This window comes from Anomalospiza imberbis, chromosome 1, assembly GCF_031753505.1.
Source record: "Anomalospiza imberbis isolate Cuckoo-Finch-1a 21T00152 chromosome 1, ASM3175350v1, whole genome shotgun sequence".
In the NCBI taxonomy this organism is placed as follows: Eukaryota; Metazoa; Chordata; class Aves; order Passeriformes; family Viduidae; genus Anomalospiza; species Anomalospiza imberbis.
In genome coordinates, this window is record NC_089681.1 from 23,681,478 (window position 1) to 23,697,402 (window position 15,925).

The following is a 15,925-nucleotide window of genomic DNA, read 5'->3' on the forward strand; positions in this document are numbered from 1 at the left end:
CCATCCTCTTCCTTGGTGCCAACTTTGATCTTCATTTTATAGTACAGGGAGTTAGACCAGCAGAGACACATCCACTGCTCACCTTTGTTTTTCATGGGTTCCTTTCCTGCCAGTTTGGGGCCTTCACTTATTTCACTGCATGGTCAGCTGAGCAAGGGGCTGTGGGCTGGGGAGACGGTGGGCTCTCCTGGGTTGTGGGCAGTAATACATGTGTTCATTAGCTCAGCTGCAAAGTGAAGCCATGCAGCAAATACAGGGACAGTTTTGAGTGGGCAGTGATGGTCAAGGGACAAAGCATCTATTTGGAAATCAGAGCAAGCCTTTATTCTGTGTCACAGAGATGAGGAAGAGAAGGAGGTTAGGGATCACACTTTAACATTATTTCTTTTATTGATAATGGCTCTTGTGGGTTTACTCTGAGCCTTTCTTCTTCCCTTTTTCTCATGCCTAAAGTTCTCTCTGTCTTGAAACTCTGAACCTTGTTTTAAACCCTTGCTATGCATTGAGCAGGATTTATTGTTTGTCAGGGCACCCAAAGAAGGTCATTTAGCTTTGGGTGGAGGCTGAAACCGCTGTTGTTTAAGTTTTCAGAGGGAGAACCCCTAGATAAACGAATCCAGCTCTTTCAGCTGCTGCCAATTCCTGGCAGAAGGGTTACATAAACATACTCTAAACCTCAAGGGTATTATAAATAAATCCTATAAAATACTAACCTTTTTTTTAGTCTCTGAACAAAAAGGGTGCTGAACTGATTTAAACCCATACTAAGAAAATAATAAACTTGTCGTTTATATAAAATATTAATCCTGACCTTGTTCTCAGTCATTTGTTTCTTATTGTTCTGTACTTTACTGTTCTTATTAAAGTACTTCTTTTTTCTTTAAACAAATATTTTAAGTGTCATGTGTAATGACTTAAAATCTTCCTCAATACTGTATAGATTCCAGTAAGTTAGCTTTTTGTGCCACCAGCTCAGGGAGTAATGATTTGGCTTAATGTTTTAGCAAGTTTTTAACACTATAGATGAAAATTGAAGCTTTGTAAGAGTCATCCCTAAACTTATTTTTCATTATCTCACTGTGTTAAAAAACACATTCCATCACCTTTTTCAATACTTCTCTCAGAAGCAGAAAGGTGACCGCCTCTCTGATGTGTACTTCCTACAGAATATTTTGTCCCACTGACTTCTCAGACAAAACTCTGAAATCCTTGGGCAGCAGTGCTAGTGATGGCAATGGCTAGTTTAGGCAGAGATAGTTCAGTTATTACTCTAACTTGGCATTTCTGGAAAAAAACCCAAGTTCTGTGTCAAGGAAATACTGATCAGCTATAGCCCACCTTTGTTATAAGAGCATCCAGATTCAATTTGTCCACAGAGAAATGAGAAAAGAGCCCCTCAGCTGTCCCATTGGCCAAACAGAGGCTGAAGTTTAGGATGTCTACATATACTCATGTAGACACAAAAGTCTTCATGCAGAGGAGAACAGAGCAGGGAGGAGAGAGATCTCCCACAGAATATCCAGTGACTGGAGACTGGGGTGTTAACTGGGATATGGGGGACAGTCACTGGGATCTCTCATCTCTAGCGATGAGAGCAGAAAGAGATCTGACAGTTCTCTACACTCACATGGCCAAGGATATATTCTCCCTCTCTCTCATTTTCCTTTTCTGAATAATCCTGGATTAATGCCAATATCAGAGTTAAGGAAAAATCCGTGTGTACGAACGATAGTATTTCCTGTCGAGTTCCATGCCACAGTGAACAGGCGTATGCAATTATTTTTACCTGAACTACTAAAAGTATCCAATCAAAAATCTCTGTTTAAGGAGAACACTAAGAAAATTAGTTTAATGGCAGTCATTTAAGTCCTGGCCAATGAATAATACATTAATGTGTGTGCTAATAAATACTGGGCCACTTTAAAACACATTTTCTCATTTTTTCATGCTTTAAACATCTCAGTCTTTAATTATGAAGAAGATGAAAAGCTGTCCCAAAGGATGTTGCAGTGAAGGGGTTCCATCTTCGTTTGCTGCTGCATTTTTAAATTTTGGTATGTTTCTCTGTAGATGAATTGCAGTTAACCTTTGTTTATTTCTTGTTATTATTGTGCTCTTTCACTTCCCAGTTTCAAGCACAAATGAGGTTGTACAAGGTAATATGCTAAAAGCAGTGGGAGACAAAGGTCTCAGTGATTTACTGAGAGTGAGAACCACTGCAAGCTTCCTTGGCTTTGTGCTGCAGGACTGGACTGGAGCAACTGTCCTACAGAGGGAAAGGAAACAGCAGTTTTTCCTTATCCGCTGGCACCTTTGCCAACCGTGGGCATATGCCACTGCTATCAATAGGAATGGCTGCTCATCTGATATTCTCAAGCCTCCTGGGGTTTTACCTGGGATTCAGGTATACTCCCATGAAACGGATGGATCTATCAACACACTTTACATACACCTTCAAAAAAAAAAGCCAGATATTACCAGCTTCCAATTACTTCTGATTCAGACTGCATGCAGACTTGTGAGTGAAACAGTGTCTTATGCAACATTTTGATACCTATCTTTTGTTAGGTTAGTCTCATCTCTTTTCAGACAGCAGACTAAAATAGGACTTCTACAAAGAGTAGTTCAGAATAAGGAATAGCTTCAGCTAATCAGCTTAGTCTTTCTCCTTGATGTAGGTTACTGACCATTTCTGATCAGGAGCCTCTCCATAGCTGTGCCACATTATTTGACACACAAACACATGGATGCAGAACTTGAGGCCAAGTTTTCAAGTGTTTCGTGCATCATAACTGCCCAGTTTCAACTTTGGGATCAAAATAAGACCATCAGACTTAAGAAGCTTTTGCTATTAATCTAACAATTTCCTTCAAAAATCCTATTCTCTGTGAGACCATGTACTCTCCTTAGAATTTTGTCTCTAGTTTTTCAGCACCCATCGTAAAACTTCCATATTGCCATGAGAAGAGATTACTTACTTGGCCATCCTTGCACAGGAGTGTAAGCCCACACAAACACAGTTTGGTTCCACGTTGTTGTCTGGTGTCACACACTTAGAGTATCAAATGCAAATACAGTGAATATTTGAATGGAATTCACAAAGTGTGTGCTTTTAAGATAAAGTAAAGCCAAGTCCTTCTACTGCTGCTTTGGATGCAAATGTATTTGTAATGAACTCCTGGTTTTGTCTGTATCCCTTATCTTGCACCTGTTATCATCCTTGTTGTAAAAAGCTTAGGGGTAAGCTTGCCAAATGATATGCCCCCATCTGGGCTACCTGGATAAACAGTGTTAGCAAGAAATATGCAAACTGAAAAGCCACAAGTTCTTGACAGACAGGTACCAGCACTTTCTCTCTGGCTAGCAAGGACAGGGTCTTTGTGTTCTTTCAACAAGTTGCCAGCCTTTTCTTTGAAATTCTTGTGAAGTTGTTGGGAGGGAGATGAGAGAGAGAAAGAGAGGAAGCTGAGGGTGTGCAAACTTGTTTGGGGCATGCAGATGAAGTCAACTGCAAATATAACAATGATTTCACCAAGTGAATGTTTCTTCACCAGAACCTAAATTGACCTAAATGTTCTGTCTGCTGTGCTGAAGGCAGGTCTATTTGTTGTGTACGCTGCTTTTGTTTATATCTCTTTGCTTGGAGCCCTGCAAACCAGACTAGCACTCAGAAGGAGGGAAGGTGAGTAATGAGAAACTGCATCACTAGGACTTATCCCTGACAAGCCTGGAAAGAAGTGACAGCAGATACAGGATGGTGAGAGAGGCCTCAGGCATTTGGGCAAGGCAACAACAGTGGAGAGAACAACTTGTTATAGAACCTTATCGTGTTCTACTGAGGTCTCCACACTTCCCTATGTTTTCTTTTTTAGGAACATACAGGAGGGACCATTATTGAGTAATTAAAGCACAAAGTTGCAGCTGGGCTTCTGAAGTCCTGTCATTGACTTCCTGTGGCAACACATGTACTGTCTGCAATGGTCCTAGGCCAGGTCATTTTAACTGACTTGCATCTTTAGTGTTCACATCTAAGGGCCTTCTCAGTGCACAGGCCACATCACTACTGCATATTAATGGGGATACAGGGTGGTATGAGAGCTGTCCCATTTGGGAAAGATCCCCCGACCTGTGTCCAGCTTTGCTAACTGAGGCAGAAGAGATGAGACCAGCAGTGCTTGCTGTGGCTGGATACAGACAGCTCCCTCTTCTACTGCTCTTCTGCCTTGTGCTCCCTGTGGAGGCATGTTGGGGCTTGTTACTTTTGTGCATTAGAATGAGGTAAAGGGTAGAACTTGGCATCAGGAGTGACCTGCAAGGGAATTTATCTAATGCCATTTCACCAAAAGAAGACAGAATTAGAACCCACATTCCTTTGGCTGCTTGTCACATGGGGTCTGTGTCTGCAAGAGCTAGGAAGGATCCCTCACCTGATCTGCTCAAGCCTTGTCAGTCAGCAAGGATAATTCATAAAGTGGCAGAGTCCAAGATGACGGCATGTTTTGGCATTTGGATACATTCCACCAGACGCAAGCCGGGAACTTCTGATGTCTTCTGCTGTTTAAAAAAATGGTGGCCCAAGGGGATCCCTTTTTATTATGGTCAGTTCAGCCTAACCGCTGACCTGTCCAAGAGCTTTAACCAGGCTCCAAACTCTTTCAGGGTTGGGTGTGCTGCCAGGCAGCTGGGCAAAACATTACAGGTTTGCTGGCAGTGCTACAGCAACCCATGCACCCTTGCTGCCTCCAAGGCCCTTGTAACAGCTTGTAAAAGGGCTCAGAGTAAACTTTCTGTGCAGAAGAGACACTCCTAGGATGTTGCAGACCAGGCAGTGTGCCAGTTTCCAGGGATAAGACAATGCTTTGAGAAGCTCACCTGTAACAAATGACTGGCAGCAACATGTTCAAAACTTGTAGAGCTACAAAGACACAGACAGATTCATTGCATCTTGACTTTTGCTCTCTGTGACAGTGGCAGTCTTCCTCCCCACTCATGATATGAAACTAACCTCTCCTCCTCTCTCCTTTCTGCATCCCAGACCCTCATGGCAGGTGTTGGCAGTCTCAGTGAGAACAGGCTGTAGAGTCAGCTGCTTAGCAGGAGACTGCCCCAAATCCTGCAAGCTTCTTTTTGAAAAAAAAAAAAAAAAATTGAAACCCATTTTGCAAGCGTGCAGGGTTGCTAACCCAACTAAAATACCCTTAAATGATCTGACAATTTTATACCATGTAGGCCATAAGGAACTATTGTAGGGCAGTACTGCAGAATATAATGTAAAGACACATGCCTAGGCTCCTGAGACTGTGCAGCATTTGTTATATTTGTATTCATTTTAAAATGGTTGCTGAGAGATTATGAGGTTTCCTGGGATTGGTTCCTGAGGTAAGAAAGGGATGCTGATGTGCCAGAGGTCCTGTGGCAGCTGGCTGTACCAAGATAATGTCACATGGAAAAGCAGGATCTTGGGTGTCTTAAGTATTTTTTCTGACAAAAACTTGGGCACTTCCAGCTCCTCAGATCAACAACCTGGGCCTGACTGTCCACTCAAACTGCTTTTTGCCTAGTCTTTATCTCAGGTATAAATTCTGAAACATCCCCTTCTAAAACTCAGCCTGGTTCCTCAGAGGGCACACAGAGTGCTTCCACCCTGTCACATTGTTCTGCTCCATCTCACAGTGGGATCCTATTCTTTCAACCATCCACATGAGCATTCTTACCGATGGTGTTCTTACTCCTCAAAGAAAATCCCTCCCAGCTCTGCTTGGACAAAGTAATTTGTCAGATCCAGGGGGCCTAGGAGAGGGGACACACTTGGGCAGAAGCCAGAAGGATCTTCTGCAGAGGGCTTCAGGGCACAAGTAAACATAGGAATTTTGATACTGAAATTTGCAGTGGTAAGAAGAAACAAACACCCTCAAAAGTGTTCCTTATCAGCCAACCATAGTAACTAGCAGAGTACAGCTTTTGCTGGAAAGAATGAGGTGCCTAGCTACTGCCCTGCTTTTTACTTCCCCACATTTTTCTGGTGATGTGAAATCTCAAAGCATTTCTAAAACACCTTTTAGAAATCAACTCTTTTCAAATCCACAAACACTCCAGTTCTGAGCATTATAAATGGTCATGCTAATTAAATGCAGCTAAAATAGTGAAAAGAGTTGCAGAGCAGACAAGATCAATGACAAAACACCCTGAGAGAGCGTAGAAGGGTAAAAAGTACTGTAGAAAGGTGATTTATGGTGATTCTCTGGTTGCTGAAGCAGAACAATTATTGAGAATCTTAAGGAGAAAGGAGCTTTAGGTTGGAAGATTGACGACCGAAAACCATGGGGAAGTAATCCTTTCAGCACCAGCATGGCAAAGCTTCGGTTCTGAGAGGCAGGTCAATGTAGGTCAGCGCTGGCTCTGGAAATGCTAAGCTGGGGAACCTCTCTGGTTGCTTTCTTACACCATGTTGCCTCCTCCCTACTCCCTCTTTCACGAAGGGAAGCCAGTGCATTTTGGTGCTGTCATTTCACATTCAGCTCCGCAATCTAATTCCTAACCAAAGGCTGCAGCGCTAGGCAGCCTAAAGCAAGGGTAAAATAAATTGCTCCAACCCGATGAGTCACACTTTAACCGAGAGTTAGGAAGCTCTTAAATGTAGGTAGCATTGGGATTTGTCATCTGTAAGGGGTCTTTTTGTCATCTTTTACTCTACATAAACCACTATCACCTTTTAAGATAAAGACATTTCAAGGTCCATCTTATACAAAGATGCATATGTGAGTTACTTTGTGGCCTCCAGTAACTGGATGAAAAACAAAGTGAGAATAAATTTTTATTCTAAGTGACATTGTTATACTTTCCTGTAGAAAATTGTTCCTGCCCAAGGCAGGGGGGTGGAACTAGATAATGTTTAAGGTCCGTTCCAACCCAAGCTGATCCATGATTCTGTGACTGTATAATCTGAAAACATTGTATGTATGCAAAGACTGTATCTCCATATTCTACACAATAAGTAATATTCCAGCCTGACCAGTAAGTCCATTGCTACACAAGATGAAAATTGGAAAGAGTCAGCATGTTGATTTTTGAAACTTTTAAATTTCTTTTGGATTAATATAATTATGTATTTGAACAATTGTACTGTTATGTTTGGACAGTTATTTTATGACCATCACAGGCTGTAATTAGACACAGTTGTCTCACTTCATTTTCTTTGATATAATTTTCTTTGTTTCAGGAGGTTTCAGACAGCAATTATGGCAATTGGATGGTGTTCCAACAGTTGGTCTCAAGGAAACTCCTATGATGAGTCACACCATTGGCAAAACGTGTCAAGTGTGGTGTTATAATGTCACATAACTGCAAATCAGTGTCTTTTGCTAATGTTTAATGACAACTGTCTCAAGTGGTCCAGGTTTTCACAAAGTTTTTCTTAATCACACATAATGATCTGGGTTGCAAAAACACCCTTGGAGGATAAAGCTAATAAAATAAGCAGCTAGTTATTACAAACTTCTTAGCTTAATTTTATTGTGTGGTAAATAATAGTTTTCTTGCATGAGAAAGACTCTGCTGTTGCCTGCACGGTTTCCCCAAGGCCCACATTGCTCCAGTCAAAGGTGTCAATCAGACAGTTGCTGCACTTTCACTGTTGCCATCCTGTGCACCTCGCTGTATTTCACAGGTTGGCTTTATTCAAAAAGTTATGTATAGCTGCAAAGTATTAGTCATTAATCTGGCACCATTTGGATGTAAAGTATTAATCATTAATCTCATTTCCTTTATTTGATAGCAAAATAATGTTTGCAAACAAACTGCAAGCTCACTTTTTTCTCTGTTTCAGAGATGCATTTCAGAAGTCTCCTGTTGTGCTTCTTTCCCTCAGAGGGTAAAGCAAACTTGCCCAGCTCAGTGAGCGACTGCACTGCTCCTTGCTCACTGTGACGAATGCAGTTACACCAGAAGAAGGTTTAAAATAATTTCATTATTATTAGACATTTGGAGCATGAGGCTTGTCTTCAGCCAGACCTCAGACTGTGCTTTCCACAGCATTTGGATCACTGAAATACCCTTATATAAGCCTAATTGGTACAATTAGAAGAATGACTCTTTGCAGATGTGTGTTGCTGTAGCAACCTGGAGGGAGGGCAGCCAAAGTGCCCTCCATATTTAGCAAAATAATATTAATCATAATAGATAGATGCACTTTATCCTTTTTGTAAGGCACTTGCTCAGGAGGTAAGTGCCTTAACATGTCATAACAAGGATCACTGTAATGGAGTTCAAATAATTTGATGCCAAGCTAAAATTCTCTCAGTAGCAACCAAAATGACATCAAAACAGAAACATAGTCAAATGTTGACCAAATCTTTTGGAATACAGGCAGAAGGCTTAGCTGTTCAATGCTTGGATTCCACTGTTGTAGGAGCACTGGAGGAAGAAAACCACCAAAGTCATCCGTGGTGGCAAGAAGAGGCCTATGTTGCTGAGCTCATCTCAAGTCTTCCTGCTGAAGACCCCAGTAATTCAGTAGGAGCACCCTTGGCAGACTTGAAATCCACCTGCCACCTCCTTTGTGTGAGAGGGGCTCCATGTTGCTGGCAGTGGATGTGGATATGTATAAAAGTGTCAATGGTGCTGGCAGCACAGTGAAACCATGGCAGATCTTCTTCCCATGTGGAAAGAGTGGGAACAGCTGCTTTGCAGAGTGGATCCAAATGGTTTGTTCCTGACTCCGTCTTGCCTGTCCCAGTAAAACCGTGCATCTCATCCAAGCATCACAGTCTCTTTGAAGTGTCAAAGGGACTGTGTGAATTACCCAAGACTCATGACTTAGGACTTGTTTTCATGAACTCTTTTGATTTTAAGCCAATGATAAGTCTGGTATGATTGTTTGCTCATAGTTATTAATTTAACACAGTTTTAAATTTTGTCTTTATGTCTTTGCACCTTGAACAGTCACATTGTGTTGCTACAGAGTACAAGAAAAACCTGAACTCAGCCCTGACTGGGACTGAATAATGGGATTTCCATTTCTAAGATGAAGCAAGTGACTAGCATGAATAAACAAGCAAGTCTGAAAAAAAACAAACACTCATCTTGTGGATGAACATGGAAAATAGAGATTAAAAGGTATCTCAAGAAGTTATCTATACCATCCCACTCTTTACAGATGGATAAATTTTATCTCTGTTATTACTGACTAAGTTTTATCTGATCTCTTTTAAAAAGATTTACAGTCCCCAGGCAATCTTGCCTAATGCATCACTAGCCTTATTTTTAGAAAGTTTTTCCTAATGTCTAACCAAAGGCTATTTCTCCTGCAATGGAATGTCTTATTAATCTGCAATATCTTTATTTTTGAAGACTGTGCTCACATTTCTGTTAGGTTTCTCTTCGCTAGAGCAAGCACCCCTGTTTGTCCAGTCTTCCCATGTAATTTGTGTTTTTCTAGAACTCTGATCATACACATTGGTCTCCTCTGTAGCTTGATGAATGTTTTATCTCTCCCAAGCATAGTTGCCCAAGCCAGGCTTGCTGAGTTCCTGTTGATCTTTTCCAATACTGAGGAAGGTGGAAGAATCATTTCATGTGCTTTATTGCCTCTATTTATATTTGTACCTCTCAGTATGTAGTTTGCATTTTTTGAAAGAGTGTGCAACATCCAGAATATTTTTTCAGGGCTGCTCCCTACTCATTTTCTCCTCAGTCTGTGTTTTTTGCAGTGGATTATTCTTGACCAGACATAAAATATTGGATTTCCTGTTGTTAAATAGCCTCTTATTTTTTTTCAGTAACAATCCAGCTATGTTAACTGGTGTTAAATTGCTTAGTTGAATGCTAAGCTTATATTTCTTCCATTTTACATTCAAATTTTATTAAACTTTATCATGCTGGTATATGCCTGGATCTATAAACCTTCAGCTTTGCTCTAATTATAGTCCCAGAGCCCAGGTACATTATGTTCATGTGCAGCCTCCCCTTACCCTGTTCCAGGTACGGTGTTATGATTATAGCTGTTTGACCTGTTGCACCACTGGAAGTTCAGCTTGTCCTGATAATAGTGCAGTTATGTTTACTGTCCTTGCAGCTCTGACCACTACATCTCATTACACCATTTTAATAACTCAAACACTGACATTTGAGTGATATTACGTCCAAAATTCAGATCCAGAGAAAAAGGGTTCTTTCAACTTCAGAGTCTTTTATTTATCTGTTCTCTTGAACTGCCTGTTTTCTTACAACACATTCCACACTCTGTCACAACCACTCATTGTGTTTTTCCAAAAACCCTGGAAGACAGTGTAAGGCCCTGCTTCAGCCAGAAATTTTTTCATAAAAACCTATTTCTTATACTTCAGCACTTTCACTACAGCAGGATGAAAGGTGTATCTTTAAAATATGTTGGGTATCATGCCTTGAAGCACTGACACGGGTGAGAGAAGTGGTTTGTAGCACATCAGCTGTTGGGGCTGAGCCCTGGGAAATACCAGATCCTAGAAGGACAACATTCTCAAGTTGTCACATTCTGTCATACTGTCACACATGTTTTGGTGTATTTGTTTAAGAGCTGAATACTAACTTACTTTCTCTATGTTTTGGACTTCACACCTGCTGAATTGTCAGCTGGAAGAATATCCCAGGAGCAGCTCTACTTCACCTTACCCAAAAACCTTTCCAGCAACTTACAGCCATTTGAAAAGTTCTTAGGCAGCCTAGAGAAAAAAGGGTTAAGTGCAAACACTTCTCTTGCATCATCCCAGTGGAGCACCTGGCTGCCTGACCACATCCTCCATATGAGGAACTCAGGCAGAGTTACGTAGTCTGCCCAAAGTCACGCAACAGGTTAACAACTAAATCTGAAGCTACAGCTCTCTCACTGTAATGGCTGGACAACATGACCTTGCTAGCAAGTTTTTCTACGTGCTTGTAACTTTGCTGTCACCTAGGGAGTTATATTGTTATGTAGGGAAGCTAAACCTTTCTGTGAACATTGACTTTTCCAAACTGGAAGGACGTGTAGAAGGGGCAATCTGTCCCTTGCCTGAAGGCTTCATTAGCACTAATTTTGAAGAGACTGAGACCTCATAAATTCATTATTGTGCAGGACCAATTTGAAATGCTATCTGAAAAAATAGCTGTAATACCAGATCCTGAGCTGCAGAGATTCAGTAGGCAAGGATGATGCTCGCACCTGGCTCCTGTGAAATGCTTAACCCCACAGACAAGACCTCCCATGTTATTTATTCATTCAGCCACACTCAGCTGGCACAGAGTGCTGGTGTTCTTGTGTGTGAGCTTCATAAACATGCATATATGCTGTAATGCACTGCATAAATAAATTATGAAATACACAAAGACACATATATATTTGTATATATCCCATGTTAAAATGGTGTTGGAACATGCAAGCTAAGGACACTGTGAAGTATTGACTGCTTTGTTACAAAGGCAGTGCCTGAAACCTGGATGCAGGAAAGTTCATGTCTTTTTTATGCACCATGATCACCTCAGCCTCCATTGCAATAGACATTATTTGTTCTCTCAGAAGCATTTGGCTTTTTTTTTTTTTTTTTTTTTTTTTAATGGGGACTGGTCTGAGCTATGGTGAGGAACACTGAGCTCAGTATTTGTAAGAAGCATCTATGGCTGAAAAGAATAACAATGCAGAATTATGGTGTGTGGCTTTGTACCCTGAAAAGACTAAGAAATCTTTCAAAAATAATGGTAATTTACACTTAGATGGATTCTTATAGTTGAACTCTAAGCACATCTAAGAATATGATATGATTCATGTTACTTGGTGCTAAACTGATGTTGCTAATTCTTTTGTAACTTGTCACAACAGAACAAAGATAGTGGGCTCTATTTTAGGAAGCATATGAATCAGTGGGAGAGCCAAAAAGGAAACAAATGGATCACTGATGAGACTAAAATTGCCTCAGAGATGTGAGCAGTGTTTCTGCTGACTCTGTGCAGAAAAAAAATTAAAGAAAGGGTAAGCATGGCTAGCCACACAAAAAAACCCACATTTTGAGCTGACAATTTAAGGAGGAAGTGATCTTGCACATTGTCCGTCCTTCCTACATGATTTAAACAAACTGCTTATTCTCTCACTGAACATTATCTGACAGTCTTTAAAAGGTAAATCCAGCTGAGGAAAATAAATTATATGACCAAGGCAAGCACAACCTGTATTAACTGATAAAGGAGACTTGCCTATACATTGACTTTGGGGTGCTGATCATCCTAACATCACCACTGAAACGAAGAACAAAAAATTGAAGGGTTAATAACCATGGTAATAACCCATCAGCATCTGAAGCATGCAAGAATTTAATAAATGTAACAAATGCATGTTCAATGCCATAGTCAAAAATTCACAGCTCATTTCCCCTTTGGATGTTAAGAACATTTTGCTTGGCTGTATTAGGTGGGAGGTTTGCTTCTGGAAAGGCTCTTTAATCACATGGCAAAGAAGAGAACAGAAGAAGAGTATTCCTGGCTGTACCCAGAGGTACAGTAGAGTTTTTTATTACTGAGTGCTGAAGGAGAGGACAGGTTCAGGCAAGAATAGTGAAAATGCACTGGACTTCTAGTACAAGAAACAAATATGAGAGAGGACAGACAATCCCAATGGAAAATATTTGATGAATGCCTCTGGGCTCAGGAGAAAAATCATTCCCATAATGACAAGAAGAGCTGGCTCTCTGCTGGCTGCCATTGCGGTACAGCACTACCTACTGTGATGTCCAACCCGCTTTAGCCCAAGCTAACAATTCAAATGCGGCCACTGAAGGTGCTCTAGAAAAAAAAAACAGAGTTATTCAGACCACTGAAGTCTGTACTGACTTCTGAGAGGATTTTTATTTTGACAAGAAGAAAAGTGCGGCTAAAGCTTACCATTATTTTTTCAGTCTGGCTATGATTTATAATGGCTTCCTGCCAATGGCAATTTGAAGGCAGAGTTGTACCTGGTTTTGCTCTCAAACAATACAAAAAGCAGGATTTGCATTTTGACAGTTTTGAAGGAAAATGAGTTTTTTTTCTAACATGCACTCTGCTGAAAAGGGCAACACATTGGATGTTTTAAGATAATAGTTCTCCTGGAAATGGAATCCCTCAACTTTTTCAGTCTGTCTTGGAGGATCATATTCAGTAATTTCTGCCTCCTTGGATCTTGCTCAGCCAAATCATGAGTGTTCTAGTCATGTCTAAATTGGATTCTTGAATTTGCTGAATTCATGCTGTAGAAATACAGTAACAGGTCTCTAACACCTGTTTTGCATAAAAGTCTGGAAAGGCCTGCTCTTACTCAAATTGTAATTTGCTGTTTGGGAAAATAGCATTAGAAACTTGTGACTTATAGCAGAAACAGTCAATCTATCATCTTGAAGCCAATGTTGAAGAAATCTTTGCACTAAATAAAGTCAGGGGAAAAAGAGCAGTAAAGTAAGTGCCTGCTTTAGTTGAGACTGATGTTTAAATCTAGAAGTGCACTTCAAAAATGGGATTGACATTTGCACAAGCACACAAATGTCAGACTGTGCTTTTTTAGGCTTGGATCTGTTTAGACTGTTCATGCTTTAAACAGCAGGTTTGAAATGTTTGTACCTAAATTTGGACAGAATAGTTTGGGCTCTTTTGAACAGTAGCTAGTATCTTCTCCATAGGAAAAACAAATAAAAAATCCAAACCAACACAACAGTATTTCATTGTGGTTAATCATAAACTTGAGTTTTTTTAAAATTAGAAGCCCTGGCTGTTTCTGCATAATGCATTCAGTAGGACAGACCAGGATCTATCTGACAGCTGTGATCTTGCAGAATCACACAGAATCTCTTCCCATACAGCACAGGACTTCCTGCCACAGCCAGATGGAAGCGGTAGGGCAGAAGGTTTTAGACATCGTCTTAACCAGGGTTAAGTTCAGAGCATTGATTTATAACTTACCATTAAACAGAAACTTTCATTTTGATAGCTGTGCTAGACTGACCTTAAAACAATGGCACACTTCAGCAAAGGTGACTGGTGTGGAGGTTCCTGTACTGATATGCCAGGTTTTTCTGTGTGGGAACAATGGGTGGGTTTATGCAAATCACTCAGAGTGATGTCAAGCTGGTTTTTACACATTGTTTGGAAAGAATTCTTATTTATCTTTGTCTGGAGGATATATCTTGTCCAAAGTTTAGAGAGAGATTATTTTTTTAGTATGTACAAGGTCTATTTGGTGTGGTACTCCCTCCCGCTACTCAGTATTTCTAATACAGAGACAGATCTGCATTCTCACGTACCCTTGAAAGAAGCACGAATGTGGAGTAGGGCCTCTCCAAGAGGCACAACACATGGCAGTGCTTTGTTGTAAGCTCAATGCACTCATTGTAACTCACAGGTCTTGTGGTAGGAAGGTCACTCTCTACTCCATGGCTAGACACATATTGTGCCTGCTAAATACTGCTGTAGTATTTCATCTCAGTGGGAACCCAGACAATAGGTCATGCCTTGCATTAATGTGTAGGATCTTGAAAAATCAATACAATTCAAATAACATGGGACTGCTGCCCAGTTGTTTACTATTCCCAGGACACACAGAGCAGCAATGGCTGTGCCATTAAGCTGCCACTGAGCACACGGAAAGTACAATGTGCTCATTGCTAACTCATACCAATAAATCCAGAATCATGCATGGGCACATGTTATTGCAAATATTCCCTTGCTCCAGAGATCTCTTCAGAGTATTTTCTGTAATACAAATATAAACATCAAATTCCTCAAAGGAAGGCCAGTTTCTGAGTAAATTTTTGTGTCCAGCAAGTCCCAGACCTAAGCAACTGTATCTCTTTTGCTGAGGGCATGCTCTGACAACCATTAGAGTCAATAGAAAGGCTAATTGATTTGAAAGGCTTTGGATAAAGCATCTAAGGCCACAACCTGCACTACTGCAATCACCAGAAAATTTATCGTTGACCTCAGTGAGTGCAGGATGAAATACCTGGGCTCTTGCTCATCAGGTATTTGAGTCCACACACATAATTTATTTCATTATAAACCGTTCATATGCTTAAGTACTTGCCAGATATGGAACAAAAGTGTGATGGTTGCCAGGCTGAGAAAGAGAGTATCTTTCAGAACTGCCTTTCTCCTGCTAACAGCAATGATATATGAGAGAAAGAATAAGCAAGTTCATTGTTCCCACCATTTTGTTACAACAGAGAATTAAGAAATAAGTGAAATGAAAATGGAAGAATTTGAGAGCAACACTACAGGAAGAAGAGAGCTTCTATTCCTTCAATTACTTCTCAGGGGACTTTCAAAAATATAAACAGTGACTTTTTATCTTCATTAGGAGTCTATGTCTCAAATATAATCCAAACTTTCCTAGGGCTTGCCTACACTGGAAAAATATATTATGTTAATTGATAACATTTAATGCTTAATATAACAGTCAGTACAAACAAAGACTGAGGCTTTGACATTTTTTGTTGTTGTTGACCCAAGGTAACCCAGCTGCCAAACATGACAGTTCTTGTCTACACTAAGTGGTTTGTATCACCTTAATTAACGTGTTCTAACACAATGTAATTTTGCAATACAGATTAGTCCTTTGGGGCATTTATTCTGTACATTTAATTTTCTGTCTCGCCGCCTATCTTGAATTTGCAGATATGTGCTACTTCTCCCCTCCCCCTTCTATACTGAAGCCACTATCATTGAAAATTGAAGAGACTGTGTAAGCATTCTCACTTCTTGCTTCAACTTATGAACTGAAAGCCCAATCAAATATATTATTTGTTTATGTCCATTGATAGTGCTGATGTTATAAAGTTGATCTTTTAATTGAGGAACTGCTAGTTCTGCATAGGAAAGTATCATCAAATGCTAGCTAATTGAAGCTTTTGCAAAAATACTACAGATTGTCCAGCTAGGCAGTCTCTTGGTCAAC